The following is a 26,891-nucleotide window of genomic DNA, read 5'->3' on the forward strand; positions in this document are numbered from 1 at the left end:
AAGTTATTTATTCTCCTAATTTTTTCCCTCATGAGCTCTAACTTAATTTTCAAAAATCTCTTGTTTTATTTCCTTGTGGCCAAACCATTCTTTTTTTTTTTTCTTTTCTTCTGAGACTCTATTTGTACTTAGTGTACTTGTTCTTTTCTAGATTTATCTCTCGGACATCCCCTAACCCAAATTATTCCTTCATTGTGTTTGGCATTTTCTTCTGTTTACTTATATCCTCATCCTCAGTGTCTAAACTGAGACTTTGTGCCAGGACTGGAATATGCTTCTCTCCTAAACTCTTAGATGTGGTGAATAGGCCCTACTTCATCCCATCCCTTCTGTAGTCTGGGTACTGCTGCTACTATAGTTCTAGATGGAATATCTGGGAGTAGGCAATGAACTCAGGCCCAATTCTGGTTTCTACAACACAGGTGCGGACCATGACCAGATCTGTGTCTCCCCGAACAATCCCAAACTGGGAATTGGCTCCATTTCTAAGGCTGGCCTTGGTAGATCCCAGCTGGGTGTTGAAGCTCTTGCTACTGTCTCAGGCCTTCTGGAGGGTTCCTGGAGGGCAGCTTAGGTATGACACTCGATTTGGCTTTGTCTTCTTCTGTGGCTCCAATGGGACCACTGGTCCTTTGGATCTTTTGGAGAGCCCTGAAACATGCATTCATTGCTTGACTGTCTCCCTGTGCAGTGACCTGGTAGGGGTTTAGCTCTGTCCCCTATTGTTACAACAACAGGCCAGGGAAGAAATCCTGTTCACTTAAGATCCTATTTACCAGGGCTAATGATGGTTTCTATCTCACCAGGTGCATGTACTTTCCAGTACCTTAGGCTTCTGGATGTCTTCCTGCATTGTCCTGGACTGGATGTTCTTACTGAGATATCTCTTTGGTCTTCTTGATCACTGGGCATTATTTAATTGCCATTTCAATCTGTGCTGGGGTGTTTCTTGGAAAAACTGAGCTCATATAAACATTTTAAGCAGAAATTTGCCTCTAGTTGTCTCCCCATATCTGCTGCTGAGTGTCATCCCATTTCTTTGGGGGAATAGTGAGAGGTCATTCCCAAACCACTCAAATCTACAGGCTGTACATGAGAAAGAATTGAAGGGAAATGTGTATCTAGGATGCTAGGTCCATATCAAGCACTATTTATTTTCTTTAGTTACTAGTATTATAACTGTATAATATTCTGGGAAAGTATTTTTTTTTTATTTTAAAGCATTAGATAAATGTTAGTGATGGACAGAACATGTGTTTTCTTTAGTATAAAGAACTCTACAGGTAAGGTAATTTCCTCTATTAGGGAAGATCAGCAATCATTCTATAAACTATGAGAGTTTCTTGGGGCATTAAGAGTTTAAGTTATTTTTTTTTTCCAGGATTACACAGCCAGGATTTGTCAAAGGAAGGATTTAGACCCAGATCTGACTGAAAAACTCATTCTTTATCTATTCCATCACACTGCCTCTCATCATGATAAGGGAGTAAAATAGAATTTTTTATAGGATGGCTTGGGAAGCTAACCCCTATACACTATTTAACAATACTCTGTAAAGCCACACATGAGCAGCTTTCCAGAGGACTGCTGCTGTGAACAACTTTCAAGGTTCTGATTACATAGTATAGTGAGCTCTCTATTTATTCAATAACAAATCAGAGCAAAACATTCACAGAAAATCAAAATACAGCATTCACAATGTTACAACTTATCACAGAAAATCAAATACAGCATTCACAATGTCACAACTCAACAAGTTATTACTAAAATGGCCACATAATTTTCACCAAAGTGGTCACATAAAGTACATTCATTTAGTCAATCACAAAATCCTTACTTTAGTCACAAAGTGTAAAAGTCAAAGTTCTCCACCCCTAGGTCAAAGTAAATCACAATCTTCTCAGTCAGTACATAGTATCCAAGTAAAGTCTTCTTTCAGCTAGAGTCAAGGCTGGCTCTCAGCTTCCATGGTTCCTGTCCATGGTCCCAGCTCCTGCCCAAATCTACACAATTGTCACCTGGGTTCAAAGGCAGGCAGCTCCCAGTTCCTTGTCCAATTCTTTGTCCAGATTCTGTTCCATATTGAAGCTCACAGTGTCCAGTCCACCTCAAATCCTTCACAATTTCTGTTCCTGGGAAGACAAAGCTTAACAGAACCACAACAGCATTCGTACACATTGCCGGCACCATCATCAATTCATTATCTGCCTATGAAATTAACAGGGACCCACAAACAAGGTCCAAGAGGTCAACACGAATCATCAGCATAGAAATAAACACAGATCCACAAAAAAGGTCTGAGAACTCAACACAAATCATTAGTACAGTCCCAGGACCTCAGAATTCCTCCTCCAGGACTTCTGTAAACAGATAAGCAGAAAATCCTCTCTCAGGGCTTCCAGTAAGGTCCCAGGGCTTCTGAACAAAGTATCACAAACAAACATCAACAAAGACAGAGCAGACAGAGTTCTGTATACCACAAGTTTTCTCCTTCTTGACTCTGCCACCACAAGAGTGCTCTTCTCAGTTCTGCCATCTCTAGCCTGGAAATTCTCCTTATATATGGTCATTAGCTCCTCCCTGTCCTATTGTAGGAGTTCATAAGTTCTAGGGTTCACAAGTTGTGGGGTTCACATATTCTGTTTCTTAACAGACTTGATACAAGGCTCAAAAGAAACTTGAACTGAAACAAGGTGTTAACTACTTCTGCTCTTGCCTGTTACATACTCCTATAAAAATTCTAAATTTCAACAACTGACTTAAATAAATAAATTTTTGGAGCATACCTATATCTAAGTTAGAGTTATTTTCTGAATATTTATAAAGGGATTACAAAGGATGCATCAATAATGGTCCCTGACCTCAAGGAGCTTATATTTTCATTGATTAAATGAGACTAGATGAAACAACTATCAAACAAGTGTTAAACTATATATTCTATGAGAGAATTTTAGAGCTATGAGAATTCAGAGAAAAAAAAGTAGCTTGGTAATAGTGTAATGTACTAAAGTGTAAGAAGTCTGAAAATATAGGAAGGAACCAATTTACGAAGGATTTAAAATGTTAAACAGAAGAATTTGTGTTTGATCCTGGAGGTAATTGGGAGCCACCAGAACTGATGGAGTAGAGGTGTGTGTTGTCAATCTTTAAAAAGTTTGGTTAAAGGAAACAATAGTCTAGGTGATATACAGTTACAGCATTTATTCCCTTAAGACTAGCAGACTTGAACAAGGAGTTAGAAGCTGAGTTCTAACTGTTGAACAAAAGATTCAGAAAGCTTAAATACACTTTAGAACCATCCCAATTCAGGGTGGCTGTATCACACAAATTTATGATCTCCATAAATGTTTAATCATTGTATGAGAAAGGAATTTTTTTTTTTGGTCTTTTTAGAGGGGCGGGAGGCAGGGCAATTGTTAAATGACTTGCCCAGGGTCACACAGCTAGTCAGTGTGTCAAGTGTCTGAGACTGGATTTGAACACAGGTCCTTCTGATTCCTGGGCCGGTGCTCTACTCGCTGTGCCACCTAGCTGCCCCAGAAGGAATTTTCTTTTATTTATTTATTTATTTTAAAGCAATCGGGGTTAAGTAACTTGCTCAAGGTTACTCGGCCAGTTATTTCTGGGTGTGGTGCTAAGTATCTGAGCCCGGATTTGATCCCCAGGTCATCCCAACACTGGAGTCGGTGCTCTTACTCGCTGTGCTACCTGGCCGCCCCGAAAAAAGGCATTTTTAAAGCAAAGCAAAGCAGTCTGTATGATTAATTTGACTTTGACCAAAAATATGATATTTAATGATTATCATTGTGTGTGTGTGTGTGTGTGTGTGTGTGTATGCCCACATGCTCGAAAATTGGGACACAAAGTAGGATTTTTTTTTCTTCTGGAGTTCAGTTTTCTAGGCTCAGGCTAAATTGTAAACTTCTAAAGGATTAATTGTCTTTGAACTCTGATAATTCACAGCTGTGCTGAGTCAAGTAGGTTTTGTGCCTTCTGGCTCAGAGTCAATCAAGAGCTGAATGTTGGTTACATGATCTGTGAGGTTGGCATTTTGCTTTGAGGGCTTGCTCATGAGAAGGATCTTTTGATTTCCTGGTTGAGACTGTGAGTAACTGTTTGTTAAAAAAAACTCCTGGGTGTGCTAGCGTACTTACTAATAGTGTGTGATAGGATAAAACCCTCAGTTTTGGAAAATCATTTTGGCAGCTGGGTAGAGAAGGATGCATTAGAGTGGGTCAAGATTTGAGGCAATGGGAAGTTAGAAGACTATTATACATAATCCATGTGAAAGATCATGACGACCTATACTTGGTTTGGTAGCTCTGTGGGTGGATAGAAGGAGAAATATGAAAGCCATGAAGATAGAAACAATGATATTTGGCAAAGGGATTCAATTATGTGAATTATGTGGGGTGAGAGGGAGGAGTCAAGAGGGATGCCAAGGTTGTGAACCTGGAAGGTTGGTGCGAATAAGGAAATTAGTAAGAGAAGGGGGTTCGGAGGAGAAAAATGACATGCTCTGTTCTGAACATGTTGAGTTTGAGAGTTAATATCTCCAGAGATGCACTTAATTACTTGTGTTGAAAAGGCTGTAACTTACTCCTCTCTGGGGTATGCTTTTTAAGTCTTACAGGAAGCTTTCACTGGCAATTGCTAAAGTTACCTTAGGCCTTTGGGAGTTGGAATTTTTGCCAGGTGTGTCTCAGGAGAAGTGGAGGACTGAGCCAAGATATGATGACATGATATGAATTATCACCTGGGGAAAGACTCTGCTGGCAAGGCTTCAGCATCTATTTGTGAATACAATCTAGGCACTTTTCTACTAGTTTTTAGCAACTGATGCTTCTAATGCAAATTAGAGCCATTTAAATGGACATTTTCCCATACTAGATTTATAGTTGCCATATTTAGAAAAATACATGTATAGATGGCTCTAAAACATTCATTGGACCCTAAAGCTGAAGGAACCTTAGAGATCACCTACTCTTAGGAGCAGCTAGGTGGCTCCATAGTGCACAGAGCACTGGGCTTGGAGTCAGGAAGACTCATCTTTCTGAGTTCAAATCCAGCCTTAGACACTTACTAGCTGTGTGACCTTGAGCAAGTCACTTAACCCTATTTACCTCAGTTTCCTCATCTATAAAAATGAGCTGGAGAAAAAAATGGCAAACCACTCCAGTATATTTGCCAAGAAAATCTTAAATGGGGTCACAAATAGTCAGATAGGAGTGAACAACAACACTCTTAGGGCAGTGGATAGAGTGCTGAGTCTGGAATCAGGAAGACCTGAGTTCAGATTTGGCCTCAGTGTGACCTTAAGCAAGTTGCTTAGCCTCTCTGCCTCAGTTTCCTCTACTGTAAAAAGGGATGATAATAGCATTTACCTATTGTAGTGAGGATCAAATGAGGTAATTGTAAAGTGCTTGGCATGGTACTTGGCACATAGGTGTAATGTAAATGTTAGCTATTAACTGTCCAGGATCACAGAGGTGGCGGAGTCTGGCTGAAATAAGGGTCTCCTGACTCTCAGTGCAGCACTCTTTCCCCTGTACCTTCTGCCTCTTGTAATATCCAAAGGAAAAGAGGAACAATGAGAGAATTGTGAAGGGCCTTGTGGAGCCCATGTTGGGTAACCTTCAACTATTCCCACCTATGAAGGTGAAGAGTGGGCAGGTAATGCCGAGTAATCACAAGTCTTATAGATTTAGAGGTGGAAGGGACCTTCAAGGTCAGTTAGTATAACTTTGTCATTGTTCACTTGAGGAAACTTAGGCCCAAAAAAATCAATGAATGAATGAATGAAAAACCATTTAGCAAAGTGCTGGGGATACAAAGAGAAAAGCAGGATAGTCCCTGGTTGTAAGGACTTCCCATTCTTTTTTTTTTTTTTTAAAGCAATTGGGGTTAAGTAACTTGCTCAAGGTTACATGGCCAGTTATTTCTGGGTGTGGTGCTGAGTATTTGAGCCCAGATTTGATCCAGGACATCCTGACACTGGAGCCAGTGCTCTTACTCGCTGAGCCACCTGGCCGCCCCTAAGCAATTGGGGTTAAGTAACTTGCTCAAGGTTACACGGCCAGGTGTTTCTGGGTGGGTGCTAAGTGTCTGAGCCCGGGATTCAATCTCCAGGTCTTCTCAACACTGGAGCCGGTGCTCTTACTCGCTGTGCTACCTGGCTGCCCCAGGACTTCCCATTCTTATTGGACAGACAAAATATAAGGAGGTTTCAGTTGTAAGTCACATGGAAAGGTCCTGTGGTCCTTACCCTGTAAGGTAAGGGTTAGCAGAGAGGTGACTTGCCTGAGGTCACATAGTAAGTGGCAGAGTCAGAATTTGAACCCAGGTCTTGGACTCTTAATTCAGCACTCTTTCTATTGATATAGTAGGCCCAAACAATTTCTATGTGACTTTGGAACACGCACACTTATTGACATATGAGAGAGATGTCTACTTATGTCTTTTTATTCGGTCTTTACCTTATTCCTAGCTCAGCCCTCTCATTAGTATCACAAAATTGGCAGAATAGCAGTAAAAGGAGCAGAGCAGAACCATCCCCTAGGCTGATGTAAATTGGGGTGATTGCCCTGTGTCCCATACTTTTTGAGGGTCTTGTACCACTTCAAGAACCAGAGATCTGGAGTGGCTACTGTAAGAAGTGCCTCAGGGGCAATGAAGGGCACCTGCACTCTGGTGCTAGAGAAGAACTAGGACTCCAACACTTACAATCAGCCCCAGAACTCCACATGCATCAGGAAAGACTAAGAGTGCTTAAATCAGATTGCAACCCCTGTCCATTCTTTCCTTCTGTATAACTCTTGTTCAGATTCTCCCATACATTCTCCACAGAAAGTCTACTTAACATGCTGGAGACCTTACTCTCTTTCTTTTGACATCTTGGGGATACCAACATACCACCTCTGCTAACCATTTGTTGCTCCATTTTTTTCTTACGTGAATTGACCACTTCTTTTTCCAGTTATATATTTGGTCCAATTTGATAACATTTATTAATCACCTAGAATGTGTAAATAATTGTGTTAGATACTAGGGATACAAAACCTTTTTTTTTTAAAAAAATGTATTTTTATTTCATTAAATATTTCCCAATTATATTTTAAAAATTAACATTTATTTTTTAAAAGGTTGAGTTTCAAATTCTCTCCCTCCCTTCTACTCTTCTCCCAACCTTTGAGAAGGCAAGGAATATGATACTAATTATAAATATGATGCCACGCAAAACATTTCCATATTAGTCATATTGAAAAAGAAAACACATTCAAAAATAAGAAAATTAAAGAAATTTAAAAAAAGCATGCTTCAGTCTACGCTCAGAGTTTATTAGATCTCTCTCTGGATATGGATAACATTTTTTCATCATGGGTCCTTTTTAATTGTCTTGGATCGTTGTCTTGATCAGAGTAGCTAAGTCTTTTGTGGTATTTCAGTTACTGTGTACAATGTTCTTTTGACTCTGCTCATTTCACTTTGTATCAGTTCATATAAGACTTCCCAGATTTTTCTGAAATCATCCTGCTTGTTATTTCTTATAACACAATAGTATTCCATCAGCCACGAGGGTACAAAAACTTAATTAAAAGATACATTCTTGCCCTCAAGGAACTTACATTTTAAATGTCTTTAATGACATATTTTAAACCACTTCCTATTCTGATGCCTGCATCAAAATGGGCACAGGCAGAACTGAGAAATGTGGAATGATGGACACAAGCCAGGTGAGAATCTGACATAGCAGTTTCAATTTATTGATCCAAGGGCAGGGTTTATATAATAAATATAAAGCAATTATCTCTTAGGTTCCCATGAGAAAATGTTTGATGTCCTTGTTCATTTACACATATCTATATGTTTTAATGTCCTTGTTCCCTTGCATGTATCTATGTCTGGGTCACTGCTCGGTTATCACATCCTAAGCTCCTGCAAGTCAGGAAGAGATGGTGAGCCAATCTTAAGACATAATATAGCCTTCACAGGGAACTGGCTCGGGAGAAACCCTGAATCAGAGTCTTCCCATGTATGGACCAGCTCAGAGACTGGCCCTTGATACCATGCAACTCATGGGGCAGCTAGGTGGATAGAGTACTGGGTCTGGAGTCAGGAAGACTCATCTTTTTGAGCTTGAAATCCTTCCTCTGTAACTTCCTAACTATGCAACCTTGGGCAAGTCAACCTAATTTTTTGGGTCTCACTTTCCTCATCTGTGAAATGAGGAACCAGATGATCCTCTAAGTTTTCTTCCAGCTCTAAATCGATGATCCTTTCATTGAGATTTGACTCTATTTCTAAATGTGAAGTTTCATTTTGTGGGAAAGATGACACAATTCTTATTCAAGGTATGCTGGTGACAACTCCAAACTTGTGAGAGCCAGTTGTTAAATTTTCAGTGTGAATATTTACATCTCAGAAATTGCTAACTAATATAAGTCAGAGCTTAAATGATTGTTGATTTTCTAAACTTAAGAAAGCATCAGAGAAAATGTTAATGATACATATTAAGTTTATAAGTGTATCATGCATATATTTCGCCCCCCCCTGAAATCTGATTGTTAAAACATTTACCAGTCTATCACTGCTTATATTATACAGATAATAGATTTGTAGATTTAAAGCTAAAAGGTATCTTCTAAAGGACAAAACTCTCAAATATGAGCTCTATTGTAAAAGAAGAAAATCCAATGGATATAATTTCCCCTGTATTTTAGCAAAGCTTTGTGTAAAGTGTCAATTATGTGACATAAAAATGATCAGTTTGCTAAATTCCATTTGCCAGGCTGGAGACACAGGGAAAAAGTTGCTTAATCTCTTGGGATGGATTTAAGAGAAAGTAGGTGGGATTTGAAGGGAAGTAGGATGAATTTGGATAGAAGTAGGTGGGATATGAGGAAAAGGAGGTAGGAAAAACAACCTCATACAAGGTATGCAACTTCTTAATTTGCCAGGTGGCAAAGGAGGAGGAGATGACCATCCTAGGTGCTCTTGATGACCATCCTAGGTGCTCTTCTTATCCTTAAATGGGTGAGCTGGGAGGAGCTCACCATTCTTTCCCCTTCACCCTCTCTAGTCAGAAGGAGGGAGGGATCCCAGGGGCAGGGGGTAGTGAGGTATGAGTTTCAGGGCTGATGTGCTCTTCTTGTAGGATGATGAGATTCCATAGAGCATTGATGAATTCCAGAAGAGTGCAGCCAGATGGGGAATGATAAAGTAGCAGAGGTGATTTGGGCAAGGTTACCTGGGTAGCAAGTGACAGAGGTGGGATTTGAATTCGGGTCCTCTGACTCCAGGACAGTAGGCAGCACAGTTGATAGAGTGCTGGGCCTGGAGTCAGAAAGACTCATCTCCCTGAGTTCAGATTTGGCCTCAGACACTTAACTGGTTATGTGACCCTGGCCAAGTAAGTTTTCTCAGCTACTTTATCTGTAAAATGAGCTGTAGAAGGAAATGTCAAACCACTCCAGTATCTTTGCCAAGAAAACCCCAATGAGCTCACAAAGAGTTGGACATGACTCAACAACAGTCTTTGATCTAGAGTTGATGGTTTCCCCATTGTCCCAGTTGCCTCCATGCTTTTTGAATATTGGACCAACATTTGCCCTTCTTTAATCTTGTGGTATTTCTGTTTCCCATGATTTTTCAAATAGCACTGACAATGACTCAGTAGTTGTATTTTCCAGTTCTTTCAGTCTAAAGATGCAGTTTAATTGGGTCAGGTGATTGAGTCATTAAGAGTTAGCTATAATACTTAATCTTTTGACTTATCTGGGGTGCCAACTCCCTGTTAAGTCATTTCTATTTTAAGTTTCAGAGTGACCATTCTCCTTAGCAGAGAAAATAGAAACAAAATAAAAATTGAGCAGTTTTGGCTTCTCTTTGTTGTCAGTTATCATTATGCCAGTCACCCCAAGTGAAGGTGATTCTTTGATCCCTCCCTTTCTCTTATTATCTTTTACAAAGCCCTTCTTGTAATCCTTAGCCTGTTACACTAGTGTGAACCTCATTCTCAACATTCCTGACTGTGTTTTTACAGGTCTGTTCCACACTATATTTATCTTCTCTTACCTGGCCTTCTTCATCTTCTGTATATGTTTTGTAAAGCTCTAAGTTGATTGGTAAGTTCCATGTACATCCACACTTCTCTCTTTAGATAAATCCCATTTTCCCTCCAAACTGGAATGATTTCCCTCCATGTCTTCTTCATTCATTCTTGAGCATTTCCCATTTCTTATAGGCTGATTTTATAACATTTTAGTCTATGGGATCCTACCTACCTTTCCTCTGAATTCTTTGACATCTGTGTTCTCCCTATCTAAGCATCCATATTGGATTATGCCCAGATTTCCTCTGTTTCTCTATCACAAACTCTTGGAAGGAGTGGTTATTCCCCCTACCTCAGGTCCTGATCATATCCATCCCCAAAACTACTTCTTCTCTTTAAATGAGAGTCAGATCCAGAATAGATTTCTCTTGTTGGGTTCCTTGCTGAAAATAATTTTTTAGATATTCTGCATTTGGCAGAGACTGAAACACACATACACACACACACACAGAATTGCAGTAGTCTGGATAATTGAAGTTACCCACCACTATGTCATACCTCTGTGGTAAGCTAATGATTTGTTTCTGAAACTCTATTTCTGTCATCTATTTCCTATTTCTGTCAAGGTGGATAATAGTATACAATGTATACTTCTAGGTCCTTGGGTATGGCCTTTTGACTGACTTCAAGTTTTACAGAACAAATCCTTTTATTAAGGGGATTTGTTCTATGAAGTTTGGATTTTGTCAAAGGGCCATACTTGAGGACCTAGAGGGTCACAGAGGTTCCCCACCCCTGGTATACATCAATAAAAAAATTACTTTTGTTTCTTCATCCTTTGACCTTTACCTAAATACTGTGTTATGCTTTCCCATTTTGGTTCCCTTTGACAATTGAATCTAAATTTCACAGAACAATTGAAGTTTGGATTCAGCCAAAGGGCTGCACTTGAGAACCTAGAAGGCCACAAGTGGCCTTGAGGTCCCAGGTTCCCCATCCCTGGTTTGGCTTGTCCATTTCTCCTTGTTATCTTGCTAAGATTTCTCCTCTCTAAATTCCTCTCTATCTACTGTCATGGACACTTATTGCATTGAAGTTATTGTGTGTGTGTGTTTGTGGGTATGTATATATGCCAAGTAATTTCATCCTCCAAAGTAGCTAAAGAAATCAAACAGGCAAAGGTCAATTTTAACAGACCAGAAAAATCCAAAATATTCCTTCCTTAAGGGCAGTTTTCTATGCCAATCCAATAGGTAGTTTATGAATGCCTGTCAGTGAGAAGCTGTATACCTTCAAGGTGTTTTCACAGGGACTCTGATAAAGCCTGATATTTAAAAGAAGGCTGTTTGGTGAGTGTATTCTACTGAAATTATGGAGATGATTTAGTAGTTTTTAGCTTACAACTTTTTTTTTCTGTTATTATGTGCAGATTTGTGAGTATATGAAACTTCACCTAGGGCAAATTCTATTATGTGACATGTAAGTATGTCTGTATGTATATGTCTGCATGCATATATTATGGAATAGTAGTATAGAAGAAAGAGCTATACAGAAAGTGCAATTGCATTGCGAAGGAGGGAGGAAGGCAGCCCCTTGGTCTTATGGGAACTGAGAGGTTAGAATGAGTGCCCCAGAACAGGAGTGCCACAGTGACCGTGGCTGAGGCCAGTTGTGGTGATCACAGGGTAATAGGATCATATATTTAGTTGGTCATTGGTGGAAAGAATGGCAGAAGTGCTTTCCCTCCCCATCCCTAACTCTCTGCCTCCCAGTACATCACTAGATATGGGCATCCTGATTCAAAACCTTATTTCTCCTCTGGTTGTTAGACCTTATGCTCATATATTATGATCTTGGAAAAGATATTTCCTGTACTATTTTATTTTTCAGGTGTACATAGAAAAGTTTACTACAAGCTGAGACCTGGCATTCCACTGGCAGTCTTTAAGAACCTGAGTCACATCCACAACATAATGAGGCATTGTTGAAGAAGAACTTGAGTAAACATGGCATTTATTGTGTCCACATGTCAATGACGTAATATTTTGTTGACATGGAAATTGTCTCTGTCGAGGCAGATTTTAATCCATATGTATTGGGTTTCGACTTAGTGAGAGCTATCTGAGGCTCAGGGAAATGAAGTGACTTAATGTCACCCAAGTGGTAGGTGTGGGAGCTGGGACTGGAATCTAGGTCTCCCTGAACCTAAATTCAAGCAGTCTATCTCCCAAACCATGTTGCTTCTCATGTTTAATGGGGGCTAAAAAATAATGTACCTAGATATAACAAGTGGAAAGAAAATCAGAATATAGTGTAAAATAAAAGGATTTTAGGGAAATAGTGTACCAGAAACTAAATAAAAGTCTTACTGACTAAGAGCTGGAAGGGACCTGAGAAGACATATAATACAATACCCTTGTTTTACTGATGAGGAAACTGAGGCTCAGATAAGTGAAGTGAAGCCTAAGACCAGGCAGGTATCAAGTAGCAAAGCTAGGATTTGAACCCGGGGCCATGGACTCCAAATCCAATATTTTGTCCACTGTGATGTATACTACCTCCTCTTAACTCAGTGTTGTTATTGAAAAGGTGGACATGAACACCAGGTTGTATTTAATGGGAACTATCATATGTAAGGGCAAGGAAAAAATTCTGCAACTATAAAAGGGATTAGAAACATAATACAAAATATCAATATGGCTAATTAAACTTTGCTGAAATTATTTATAATAAATAATTCGATTTCAATGCATACAAATGACATAATTCTTTGATCATTCCCTTTATGTCTCCATTAGCATTCTCTATCAGTTCATTCCTATTGTGAACCATTTTGAGCCCCCATCACCTGAGAAAGGCCTAAAATCTCGATTGACCAATCAGGAGAAAGGTATTTTTGGACTACTCTCAGCCAAATCTGCCATAATACCTTGCATGCTCTGGCAAAATAGACATGCTTTGCTCTTCTCTCTGTGTGAGCCCAAAATGCTCCTTCCTGTGTCAGCAACTATAAGGTTGGATGAAGCTGATCAGGAGCATTCTTCTGTTTATGACTGCCAAGGACTAGGGACCTTGAACTTGTCACTATTTTGAATAATGGGACTTCTCTTATCTTGGTATTTTATGGACACATGTTATGCCATGTTATGATAAGTCATGTTAATGATAGAAGAAGCACAGGCATTCAAGAGCTATAATTTTAATAGACACTGTGACATTTCTCCTATCTTACTGTATTTATGCATCTATAGTATTAAGAATATTCCTTCCTCATATAATGGTAAATATATATGGAGAGTATAATTTTGGTTGACACAGGAATCCTGAGTTGGGATTGCTCTAAGTGGATAAAGAGTCTCCTTCACCTTGCTTACCTCTGAGTTCAGAATTATTTTCTGACTCTGTGTGTTCATGATTCTCTAGCTTAATGAGAATAAATAAGCACATTATAGCACGCATATAGCCTGATTCTGTTTGTTGCTTGGTCAAACCTTTAGTAAGGGAAACCTCATTCTGTTTGTTCTTTGGACAAACCTTTGGTTAAGGGGGAAACTGATTCTGTTTATTTCTTTGGACCATACCTTGGGTAAATAGTTGACACGATCTATTCTTACTTTTAAATTGTCAGACTACATACTCTGTTCTGCTTTCTCCATTTTGCATTAGTTTGTAAAAGTCTTTACAGATTTTTGTATATCCTTTATACTTGTCAATCTTAGTTGGCCTTATAGAGTTAATTGCATTATATTGTATTCCATTTCTTTAGTGTGCCCAGACTTGTTTAGCCATTGTTGTACATGATGGTTTGCTTTTTTGATTATAAGTAATGTTGCTATAAAAATCTTTGAACAGGTAGCTCTTTTTGTTAATTTTTTAAAAGTTATTTTATTTTTCTCAATTATATTTAAAAAAACATTTGTTTTTGAACATTATGAGTTTAAAATTCTCTCCTTTTCTTCATCTTCCATCCCACCCTGAGAACAAAAGTAATTTTATATAGATTATACATATAAAGTCATGCAAAACACATTTCCATATTAGCCATATTGTAAGAGAAAACACTGATTAAAAAAAAGAAACAGAAAAATAAAGTAAAAAAGGATGCTTCAATCTGCATTCAGACTTTGTTAGTTCTTTTTTCTGCAGGTGCATAACATTTTTCATTCTAAGTTCTTCAGAATTATCTTGGATCATTGTATTTCTCAGAATAGCCGTCATTCACAGTTAATCATTGTACGATATTGCTATTACTGCATGCAACATTCTCCTGGTTCATCTCACTTTACTTTGCAACAGTCCATATGTCTTCCCAGGTTTTTATGAAATCATCCTTTCTTAAAGCACGAAAGTATTCCATCTTAATTGTATAACACAGCTTGTTTAACCTTTCCTTAAATGATGGACATCCTCTGTTTCAAATTCTTTGCTGCCACTAAAAGTTACTATAAATATTTTTGTACTTCTAGGTCCTTTGCCTTTTCCTTTGATCTTTTCAGGAGATAGACATAATAGTGACATTGTAGGGTCAAAGGGTATGCAAAGTATTATAGTACTTTGGGAATAGTTTCAAATTGCTCTCCAGAGTGGTTAGACCAGTTTAAAAACTTTTTAAATTTAATGTAATCAAAATTATCTATTTTACATTCCATGAAGCTCTCTACCTCTTGTTTATTCATAAATTCTTCCCTTATTCATAGATCTGGAAGGTAAAAATTTCCCCTAAATGCTTCCCTAATTTGCTTATGATATCAGCCCTTATGCCTATATAGTGCACCCATTTTCTCCTTATTTTGGTATATGATGTGAAATGATGATCTACACCTAGTTTCTGCCAAACTGCTTTCTTAGTTTTCTCAACAATTTTTGTATAGTAGTGAGTTCTTGTCCACAAAGCTTAGATCTTTGGATTTCTCAAACATTAGCTTACTATGGTCATGGACAACTGTGTATTGTGTACCAAACCTATTTCACTGATCTACTGATATACTACTCTATTTCTTTTTTTTCTTTTTATTGGAGAGGGGAAGGTAGGGTAATTGGGGTTAAGTGACTTGCCCAAGGTCACAAGCTAGTTTTTTTTGGTGTTAAGTGTCTGAGGTTGGATTTGAACTCAGGTCCTCCTGACTCCAGGGCTGGTGGTCTATTCACTTCGCCACCTAGCCACCTCCTACTACTCTGTTTCTTAGCCAGTACCAGATTGTTCTGAGGATTATTGCTTTGTAATACAGTTTGAGATGTTGTACTGCTAAGCCACTTTCCTTCACATTTTTTCCCCCATTTATTCGCTTGAATTTTGATTTTCTTTTTTCAGGCTCCATGAAATATTTTTTTTGGTAGTTCGATATGACACTATTTAGTAAATTTATTTAGATAGAATTGCCATTTTTATTATATTGGCTCAGTCTATTCATGAGCAATTACTATAACTCCAATTGTTCTGATTTTATTTGTTTGAAAAGTGTTTTGTAATTGTGTTCATGTAGTTCCTGGGTTTGTCTTGGCAGGTAGACTCCCAAGTATTTTATATTGTCTGCAGTTATTTTAAATGGAATTTCTCTTTTTATTTCTTTCTGCTGGCCTTTGTTGTTAATATATAGAAATGCTGATGATTTGTGTGGGTTTATTTTATGTCCCTGAAACTTTACTGAAGTTGTTAATCATTTCAACTAGTTTTTTAGTTGATTGTTTAGGATTCTCTAAGTATACTATTATATCATTTGAAAAGAGTGATAGGTTTTTCCTTCACTGACTATTCTAATTCCTTCAATTTCATTTTCTTCTCAATATTTAATAAAAATAGTTATAATGTGCACCCTTGCTTCACCCTGATCTTATTGGGGAAGCTTCTAACTTATCCCTGTTACAGATAATGCTTGCTGATGATTTCAGACAGATACTACTTATCATTTTAAGGAAAGTTCCATTTTATTTTTATTCCTTTTAGCATTTTTAATAGGAATGAGTGATATATTTTTATCAAAAGCCTTTTCTGTATCTATTGAAATAATCATGATTCTTGTTTTTGTTATTGATATGATCAATCACGCTGATAGTTTTCTTGATATCAAACCAGTCCTGCTCTACATCCCACCTTGTTACAGTGCATGATCTTTGTGATATATTGCTAGGATATCCTTGATAGTATTTTATTTTAAAATGCTGCATCAAGATTCATTAAGGAAATTGCTCTATAGTCTTTTTCTGTTTTTGTTCTTCTTGATTTAAGTATCAGCATCATATTTGGGTCACAAAAGGAATTTGGTATGATTCCTTCTTTGCCTATTTTTCCAAATAGTTTATATGGTATTGAAATTCAGTGTTCTTTAAATGTTTGGTATGATTCACTTGTGAATCCATCTGGTCCTAGGGAATTTTTCTTTGGAGCTCATTTGTGGCTTGTTTGATTTCTTTTTCTAAGATATGGTTATTTAAGAATTCTATTTCCTCTTTTGCTAATTTTGCAATTTATATCTTTGGAAATATTTACCCATTTCACTGAAGTTGTCAGCTTTATTGGCATATAATTGGACAAAATAGCTCTTAATAGTTTTAATTTCTTCTTTATTGATGATGAATTCACCTTAAAAATTTTTTTATACTGGTAATTTGGTTTTTCTACTTTCTTTTAAAAAATCAAATTACCCAATGGTTTATCAATTAAAAAAATAAAATTAGTTCAGACTTTTCTTTATTAGCTCAATATTTTTCTTTTAGTTTTATTGATCTCCCCTTTGATTTTCAGGATTTCTAGTTTGGTGTTTAATTGGAGATTTTTATTTGTTTTTTTCTAGTTTTCTAATTGCATGCCCAGTTCATTAATATGTTCTTCATTTTATTGGTGTAAGCATTTAGACATTTAAATTTTCTTCTAAGTAATGCTTTGGCTGCATCCCATTAATTTTGGTATGTTGTCTCATTGTTGTCATTCTCTTTAATGAAGTTGTAGATTGTTTCTATTATTTGTTCTTTGATCTACTCATTCTTTAGGATTAGATTATTTAGTTGCCAATTAATTTTTAATCTATGCTTCCACAGCCCTTTATTGAATGTAATTTTTATTGCATTATATGCATTTTATTGTATTAAGCTCTTCCTTTTGTGCTTCTTTCATGTGAGAAAATTTTCCCCTTATTCCTTTCCTTTCCCCCTTCTCCCAGTGGATCCCTTTTTCTCATCCCTTTTATTTTTTGAAATCATCCCATTATATTTAACTCATACCTGTGTCCTGTGTTTATGTATACTCCTTCTAACTGCCCTGATAATTATAAATTTCTTAGGAGATACAAGTGTCATCTTCCCATATAGGAATGTAAACAGTTTAGCTTTCTTGTATCCCTTATGGTTTCTCTTTCATGTTTACCTTTTTAATGGTCCTTTTGAGTCTTGTATTTAAAAGTCAAATTTTCTCATGAATGCTTGAAAATCCTTTTTCACTGAATATATGTCCCCACCGGACCCCCCCCCGAAGTACTATGTTTAGTTTTGCTGAGTAGGTTATTTTTGTTGTAATCCTAGCTTCTTTGGCATTGGGAATGTCATATTCCAAACCCTCCATTCATTTCAAGTGGAAGCTGTTCAATCTTGTGTGATTCTGCCTGTGGCTCCATGATGTTTGAATCATTTCTTTCTGGCTGCTTGCAATATTATCTCCTTGACCTGGGAGTTCTGGAATTTGTTTATAATATTATTCCTGTGGAATCTTCATTTTGAGATCTCTTTCAGGAGGTGGTCAGTAGATTTTTTTCAATTTCTATTTGACCCTCTGTTTCTAGGATGTCAGGGATAATTTCCTTGAGACCGCTTGTAACTGGTTTGAAAAATCAGTGTCTTCTTCTGAGTTTGTCTTGATCTTCCCTGTCACCAAGTGTGGGATCTGACATTTATCCACATTAAAATTTCATTTTATTAAATTTGGTAAGTGTTGAGATTTTTTGGGATCCTGACTCTTTCATCCCTCTTAGTTTTGTGTCATTTCTAAATGTGGCAACTGTGGCATAAATACATTTATCCAAGCCCTTGATCAAAATGTTATGCAGCACAGGGACAAATGCATATCTCTGTGGTCTTCTACTTTTCTAAATCAACACTGAATCTCTTAATCAGTAATGAATCTACCCATCTAATACTGTCTAGTCTATCTCTTTACTTTTCTGAAAGGGTAGCATGGGAAAATGTCAAATATTTTGGTAAAATCTAGGCAAACTATACCTATAGCATTTTTCTTACCTACACATCTAATAACCCTTTGGGAAAAAATTACATTTAGTTAGTTTGGCATGACCTGTTCTTTAACTTATTCTGATTTCTTGGGATCAGCATTTTTTTCCCCTAGATATTCTCTTACCATCCCATTGATTATACATTTCTATAATTATGTCAGGAATTGGAATCAAATTCATTGATCTTTGCTTACAGATTAACTGTCCACTGGAAAGTGAGTTGAATTTAAGGGCAGAAAACCAAAGTTCAAATCCTGATTTTGCCACTTACTTCCTGTGTGCCCTTGGGCAATTTATGTGATAACTATCTTAAAGTATTTGGAAGATTGTCATGTGAAAGAGGGACTCTGTTCCTCATTCTAGAAGAGGACCATGACATCAAGGAGGTGATGCCACAACATGTGAGTGAATTGGATTTAAGTGAGGGAGGGTTGTGCAAAGTCACCAGCTGCACTTTCTCCCCTGGAGTCATCTGAATCCAGTGGCAAGATATATATATATATATATATATACAGGATGACTGGATATGGCCCTGGACACATGTTTGGGAGCAGCCAGGCATCAGGCTTCTTGTGTTTGACTTTAGAGGGCAGGACCATTGGGTGAAAATGATAAAGAAGACAGTGTACCTAAATAGCAGGAAAAGCTTCCTAACAATGATAGCTGTCCAAAAGTGGAGTGGGCTTCCCCTACCTTTGAGGTCTTCAGGCAGAGTATTGACAATTACTTGTTGAGGGTATTAGAATTGGGATTCTTTTCTTGGATGGTTTGGGCTAGACTTCTGCTAGGGTCTTTTTCCCAGAAATTCTAGATTCTGTGACTAGATGTCCCCCAAAGTGCTTCCAGCTTCTTGTTTTTCCTTAGAACAATTAAAAAAAAATTCCTTTTTGTTATCTTTTATTATTAGGCCCTATTCATTTTTACCTTTAATAGTCCTGACACTATTAAAATTTATGCTCATCTATCAACACCACCCCTTGTTTCTATCTTCTATATATATCTTTTAAAAATATGACGAGGTTGATAAGTTCTTTGTGCCTCCACATTGGTTTCCCCAAACAACTCCCCTTTTTCTACTCATCAGAAGATGTCATGCTTCTCTCTGTGTCTTTGGAATCTTGCATTGGAGAGTTTCCCATCTGTCTTGGATTCTCTGTAAGACTTCAGTCTATGGACTCTAGGCATCCTTTTTTTGAATCCTCTAAAATATGTTTACCTCAAAGATAGGGTACATGTCTTATTCTCCCTAGCTTCCCTTTCCTCTGATATTGATCTGTGCTTTGGGATCTTGGGAGATGGAGGATAGATGGGGAGTCATAACCAGGGCATCACTTAGGTGATATCACGATGAAGAAAGTGTCCTGGCTGGTGATGGGGATGTGGGAGGGCTGAATGCTGATGCTCCCCCTTTCATGGCTCCTATTACATTTGTGGGGGCTCAAAGGGAATAGGGGCTGCCAGAGGCAGCGGCATTCAGCCTCAGCCATCTGCAGGCCCTGGATTAGGACAGCACATGGATGAGTGTGAAGATACTGAAACTGTGGAGTAATAGAACAATCTGGCCTGTGACCAGGCTAACATCTGATGCTTCCAGAGTAATGGGTGAAGAATTTACACATGGGGTCAGATGGTGCCCATTAGCAGAATGTGTACTTTGTTTATAGCCCAGAATGGAAGGCTTTGTACAATATGCTTGCATATATGATTTGCATTTTTAGCCTTATGATATGAAACTTTGCTCTGTAGTTATGAGGTACCAAGGATTTGCTTATGACCTAGGTGCTTCCCATGCTGTGTATAAATCTAATTTATGTATTGAGTAATACATACCCGTATTAATCTATGTATCTGTAGGAAAGTAGATTTATTATATTGTTTGGGAAATTATTATGCTGTTTAAATCCAACTTTATGAGGTTAAAGGTTGTTTACATCCAGAATATTGCCTGACCCCAGTAATTCTCTAGGAATGCTAGAGATGGCTCTGAGATATTTTGGGTTCCCTCAAATCATTCTTGTTTTGGTTTACCATCCTCAGGACTTGTGATCAGTCTGCCTAAGCTTGTGTTTCTGTCAAGTTGCTTTCTTAGTAAAATTGCTAAACAATGTACATGTAGTCCATATGTGGGCACCCTTGTCTAAATCTTATATAATGTAAACCTTCTAGAGCCTGGATGAGAGGGAGCCATACCTCCTTTCTGGCTCACTCTGCTCCTCTACCAAATGACCTAGTAAATTTCTTTCTAAAACTATATCATATTTTGGGGTCTGTTCTCATGAACAACATATCCCATGTAGTATGCATGTACACTGCTACATGTAGAATAATAGATTTTAAAATATACATCTACATAAAGGGAAAAGGACCCACATGTACAAAAAATATTTATAGCAACTTTTTTGTGGTGGCAAAGAATTGGAAATTGAGGGGATGTCCATTTATTGGGGAATGGCTGAACAAATTGTGGCATATGAATAGTGGAATACTGTTGTTCTATAAGAAATGATGAGCAGAGGAATTTCAGAAAAACCTGGAAAGACTTACATGAACTGATGCCGAGTGAAGTGAGCAGAACCTGGAGAACATTGTACATAGTAACAGCAACATTGTGCAATGACCAACTTTGACAGATCATTGCATTGCTAAGAAGATTTAAGTCTAACACAATTTCAAAAGACTCATGCTATCCACATCCAGAGAAATAGCTAAGGGAGTCTGAATGCAGAATGAAGCTATTTTATCTCCTTTTGCTTTTTTCTTTCCCTTCTGTTCTGATTCTTCTTTTACAACACGACTAAGGTGGAAATGTTTAATATGATTGTACATGGTATAGCCTTTATCAAATTGCATACCATCTTGGGGAAGGGGGAGGAGAGGGAAAGGAAAAGTTTAAGACTCAAATCTTATAAAAGTGAATTTTGAAAACAAAAAATAAATAAATAAACAAAAACATGCATCTGCAAAATATCCTTACTCTTCCAGTATGCCTTACAACACCTTCAGATTTTTAATTAGGCAAAGAGATGTGTGAAGAGTGTAAGGAAAGCTCCATCTTTGTGGCAGTGGCAATGCTAGCAGATGTTTCCAGGTTGGTCTTTGGTGTTTCTGAATCTGCTTACTGCAGATTCCAGGCCATTTGTATGATTGGACCCTAGTTAGCATGACAAGAGTTGAAAGGATAAATAGAAAGGGGTGGATTGATATTACAACCCAGTCTCAGAAAGACTCATTAGGAGGTGCTGACTCTGTCTTTAAATGCTCTTGGGTGCTTTTTTGTATTCCAAAGTCAGCAACAAGAAGCATTTAGTGCCTACAATGTAACAGGCACTGTCCTCAGGGATGGGAGTAAAGATACAAGCAGCAAGAACGACAGTGCCCGGTCCCAAGGAGCTCACATTTTAATGGAAGAAGACAGCACATAGAAATGCTGGATGGGGGGAGAAGGAGGTGCCTGAAGGGGTCATGCTGGAGAAAGAAGTCCAGAGAATCAGAGCAAAGGCCAGAGAAGAAAGAGTCCACATGACTGGCCTGGGGACTTTCCTTGGATCCTGTAGTCAGGAATCCAAGAAGCATTTTTTCGTTTTCTCTGAAATCAAAGCAGTGCTTGTGTCTCCTGACTGGCTGAAATGGGGAGAGATTGAAGGAATTCACTCTCCCGTTAAAAACCTTTTGAAAACTTAATAAGGGTTGAATAGTTGTTTCATGGGTAGTGGGGCAGAAGAAGGGAATGAGCTTCTATATAATGCCTACTTTGTGCCAGGCACTGGTAGACACTTTAGAATTATCTCATTTGCTCCTCATGACCGTCATGGAAGGTAAGTGCTATTATTATTGTCATTTCACATCTAAGGAAACTGGGGCAGGCAGAGGTTAAATTACTTTCCCAAGGTCACAAAACTAATAACAATAATACCTGACATTTATATAGTGCTTACTGTGTGCCAGACACTGTGGTATAAGCACTTTATAATTATTATCTTATTTAATCCTCACAATAGTCCTGTGAAGTAGGATTTATTATTATCCCCATTTTACAGATGAGGGAAACTGAGGCAAATGACTGGCCCATGGTCACATAGCTTATCTGAGGTCAAATTTGAACTCAGGTCTTCCCCACTCCAGGCCTAGCACTCTATACTCTGTGCCACCCAGCTGCATCCTGGGTAAGATGGAAAGTAGAGGAAAAATTGTAGGGATGAATTCTATTTTTGTGTTTCTTATACTAGGGAAGGAGGGTAATTTCAGGTGGGAGTCACAGTTGCAAGCAGTAGGAAAAGAAAGCAAAAGTAAGGATCCTAGCCCTAGAAGGAACCTCAGAGACTAGTCAAAGCCCATCATTCTACAAATTAGGAAATTAGACCCAGGAAAGTTAAATGAATTGCCCTAGGTCACAGAGGCAGTAAAGTATGAGGACCAAATTTTCTTTGACTCCAGAGCCAGTGTGTTTTTGTTGTACTATACTGTATCCTTGAATTAGAATGGGGAGGAAGATAGGGGAGACAGAGGTGGGCAGGAGATGGGTTAATGCATTTCCTCATGGAAAATCTGCTAAATATGGTGGTTCAACATTATTCATTCATTCATTTATTCATTCAACAGCGAACTCTTAGCAAGTTTGGCATGTGGAGCTGGACAATGCTGGAAATTCACTAGAGGGTTAAATAGAATTTTGTTGGCTGAACTTAGGACCTAACTAGCACTCAGAGGATTATTCCTATGGGGAAGCATTCCCAGTTTCATATGATCTGTAAGTGAACTTTGGAAGATACCCCTTCTGTAAAGTGAGGCTTCTCTTGGTGTACAAAGTAAAGGAAATTATTTACACCAAATAAACCCAGAGAATATTGTTGTTTTCTACATGGGCAGAGCAATATATTACAAAGAATATATTGGTTTCATAACTCCTCCTCTATGCCTATCTGGTAGATATTACATTCCCCAGAAACCTGGCAAGTGACAGTTTTCAGTTTTCCAGAGTTGCAACACCCCCTGCTCTGACTACATTCTTCTGAAGCAAATAAAGAGGCTCTTGCTTCTTCTGGGTGTTTTGCAAGTAGGAGGTGTATATGTGGGGTATGTAGCTTTTTTTGGTGTGTGTGTTGTGGGGGGAGGTAGGGGTGGATAATAGCTTATTCCTTTTCATGATTTTACCAATCTTCCTCGTGGTGGCCTTATAGTGACCATGTGCCTCTTTTTGCATGTTTTGTGGGGAGGTGTTGGCAATGACTAAGCCTTTTGGCTTATCCCAGTCCACTTTCCCTGGGCTGTTATAGCAAAACAGTCCCTGGTAGCTTTTCTGCAGGAATTCCCCAACCATACTCTGTTCCAGTAGCTCAGATCGTGCTCCTAATACTAACCAAAAGTCTCTGAGGTTCTTGCCATTGGTCACCGACTAAGAGAGTTCAGCACAAATTCATCGCACTACCAGAAAAATAATCAAAGCACAAAGTTAGAGCTAGCAAACTGTGTCATAGGAGAGAGCCTGCCTCAGAATCAGGATGATCTGGGTTCAATTTCTGCCTCTAACATGTATTGACTGTATCACCCCAGGCAAATTGTTAGATGACTAGGTGCTCTATTTGGTGAGCAAATAAATGGTCGTCTGTCCTGGTAGGAGTTTCTGTTTTCAAAAACTAATAAAATCATAGGTCTGGCCAAAAAGGAAAAAGAGGCATGGCTAGGTAAGGATGGGACAGAAAGATAAACTAATTGAATCTTTTATATAGAGGTATATTTTATATGGAGTATATGGGGTGTTCCAGGAGCACTAGCACCTTTGGTGTGAGGGCTTACCAAGCCCCTTTGCTCTCTGGTGTCCACCTTTAGTCCTTCACCTGTCACCCCTGATGCCAAGAAGCTGTAGTATGTACAGCAGCCACATCCTGGCACCTGTCTGGGAAGATGGGCTAAACCAGGTTGAGGGTAACCAACAGACCTCAAAACCTGTTGATGAGTTGGGGGATGTCTACCTCGAGCATGTGAAGACTTCTCTGGCAGAATGGGCAGATTAGAAAAATTTATTCCAAAGGACATAAGCAAAAAGTAGACATCAATGGCTTACTTCAGGCTTAGTTAGACATGGAAGATGCAAAGGTCACTGTAGCAGCAACCACCCCAAGCGTCCTCAGGGTTTGCTGCCCATACAGGTTCTTGGATCTGCTTTGTTAAAGGAAAGCAACTCAAAATGGGTTAACGAGCTTACTTTAATCAGTCAGACATATATCGTTTACCTTGTTCAGGGGAAAAAGGTCAGCACCCCGAACTTCAAAATATGCAGATAGAATTATCAAGACATTAACAGATCAAGTAGACAGATTTCCAAACTGTCCAACCATTACATCCATACCCAGTCAACATCTGGGTTTCCACATCTGGGTTTTTTCAAAGCCGGCTTCCCAGAATTCAGATGAAATCACAGAACACTTCTCAAAGTGAGTCCCAAAACAAAGCTACACATCAGGGCTTATATAGCCTTCTCCTGGCTCAGAGAATGTAACAACCTTTTGGACCCACTGGCCAATCAAAAAGTATCTACTGAAAAACAAGCCTCCCACCCCAGGCTTCAGGTGCACTTTAGCCTAGGGGCAGGGAAGATCTTTAAAATTTACATTCGCATTACAGTCACCCACTGCATTCTGGGCCATCACCCATCATCCTGACTTTTGTCCTGCCACTGGACTTTGATGACTCTGGAAGAGAGAATGGGGCTGATGACTTTGTGCAATTTTACCTCATGTAAATCCAATTCATGCACAAGTCAAGACATAACCTATGATATTACTGGTCCTCTTTGAAAATGAAGGACCAAAAACATCTTATTAAAAAAAAATCCAACTGTGTAAAACAGTTATTGTTGTCAGATTGTCACCTTGTGAGATGGAAATTACCAATGCTATTATCCTTATTTTACTGATTGATGAAGTAGGGATCTAAAAGAGATTAAACAACTCAACATGACTAATTGAATGAATGTTTTTTGCCTGACTTCAGATGTATAATCGATATCAAATTGCTTGCCTTCTCAAGGAGGAAGAAGAGGCAAGAGGGAGGGAGAGAATTTGGAACTCAAAATTTAAAAAAAAGTTAAAATTATTTACATTAAGAAATGTTTAATGCAATCAATAAAAATATTTTTAAAAAGATTAAATAACTTGCTCATGGACAGGGAAAAAGTGTTCAAAATAGTGCTTGAACCCAAGTTTTGTGATTAGAAGTCTAGAGCTCAGTGTATCGTACCCCATAGCTGCTCTTCCTTTCTTCCTTCCTTCTCCCAGAATAGTCCATAAATGAACATTGCATGCCCTTTCCAAAAGCTCTATAGTTTGATTTCTCCCCATTTTAGCAAGATCTCTGTCCTTCCCCTTTCTCTGCTCCCCTCCCCCCCATATGTGTAGTTGAAAGAACCCTAGCCTATGCTTCGGGAAACCTGGGTTATAGTCCTAACCTCTGCTACTAACTAGCTATGTGAACTTGTAAGGCTTCTGAGACTCATTTTCCACAGGTGTTATAATGAGAAGGTTGGCCAGTTCAAAAATCTTGTGATACTAGTCTTCATTGCTCTTCATGACTTGCCACCCTGCATATCCTGAGAACACAGAACTAGCTCCTTTTCATTTACAGAGTTAGTTACCCCTCCATTTTCCCCTAAGGGCAGTTACATAATGAGGACTGAGGGCAGAATTAGGTAATGTTTGTCCTCTTTCTTGGCTGGAAGCCTGAGAGGGAACAGGAGCCAAGAGCCCAGGGCACTAAAATCTCGTGCTATTCTGTTATAAACTTTATCTTACGAAGGACCAAAGTGAACCAGAAATATTAAGAGATGACACAGATCATCTATTTTAACTCCTGGACAGGTTGTGCCTTGCTCAAAGACCTACAGCTAGCAAATGATGGAACTGCTTTGGGAAAGAACTGCTCATTGGTTCAAATATTATTTTATCAAATTTTCTCCTAAAATCAGAGCCCAAACAAAAACTTTTGTCTTAAAGAAAACCTAGTGAGCCATGTTGAAATAGTGCTGAACCCATATATTTTTAAAAATCATATTTGTAGTTGGCAGACCTGTATTGGGGTACTAGCTTTGACACTTAAAGGTATGTGACCCTGAGTGAATCACGCAACTTTTACGAGCTTCAGTTTCCTTTACTGTACAATGGAGATAATGTTTCATTTACTAACTCACAGAATTGTGAAGATCAAATGAGAGTGCTTTATTAGGACTTACTGTTAGCATTATGCAACATGAAGAAATAGATATGAACCTGACAAGAACTGGCAGGTTGATAATCTATTAGCTCTGGACAATTCTCTCAGGGCTCTGAGGCAATGCCCTGAGTGTGTAAGTGGCAGAGAAGGTGCCAACCTGGATTGGTAGAAAGCATTTCTCTTCTCTTCTGTTTCTTAGCTTCCTTTTAATTTAAGCTCCTTGGGAAGGATTGTCTTATTTTCTTGCTTTTGTATCCCCAGAATTTATCACAGTTCCTGGCACATAGTTAAAGCTTAATTGTCTCTCTGTCTGTCTCTGTCTCTCTGTCTCTGTCTCTCTGTCTCTGTCTCTCTCTGTCTCTGTCTCTGTCTCTCTCTTTCTCTCTCTCTCTCTCTCTCTCTCTCTCTCTCTCTCT

The 26,891-nt window shown here is 38.4% G+C and overlaps 1 protein-coding gene across 3 annotated transcripts in view; it reads left to right on the forward strand.

Moving 5' to 3' along the window:
• TNFSF4 (TNF superfamily member 4) overlaps positions 1 to 26,891 on the forward strand; it is a 190,943-nt gene that overhangs the window by 1,496 nt on the left and 162,556 nt on the right. The window contains exon 1 of one of the 3 annotated variants that reach the window (XM_069065564.1): positions 23,226 to 23,343. The exons of the other annotated variants lie outside the window; for them this stretch is intronic. The gene's annotated coding sequence lies outside the window, so the exon portion shown is untranslated. Of the gene's footprint in view, positions 1 to 23,225; positions 23,344 to 26,891 lie in introns of those variants that run through there. 3 annotated transcript variants of the gene reach the window in all.

This window comes from Petaurus breviceps, unplaced genomic scaffold, assembly GCF_028583685.1.
Source record: "Petaurus breviceps papuanus isolate PSGF00001 unplaced genomic scaffold, PetGlider_PUasm1.0 90692, whole genome shotgun sequence".
NCBI classification, from domain to species: Eukaryota; Metazoa; Chordata; class Mammalia; order Diprotodontia; family Petauridae; genus Petaurus; species Petaurus breviceps.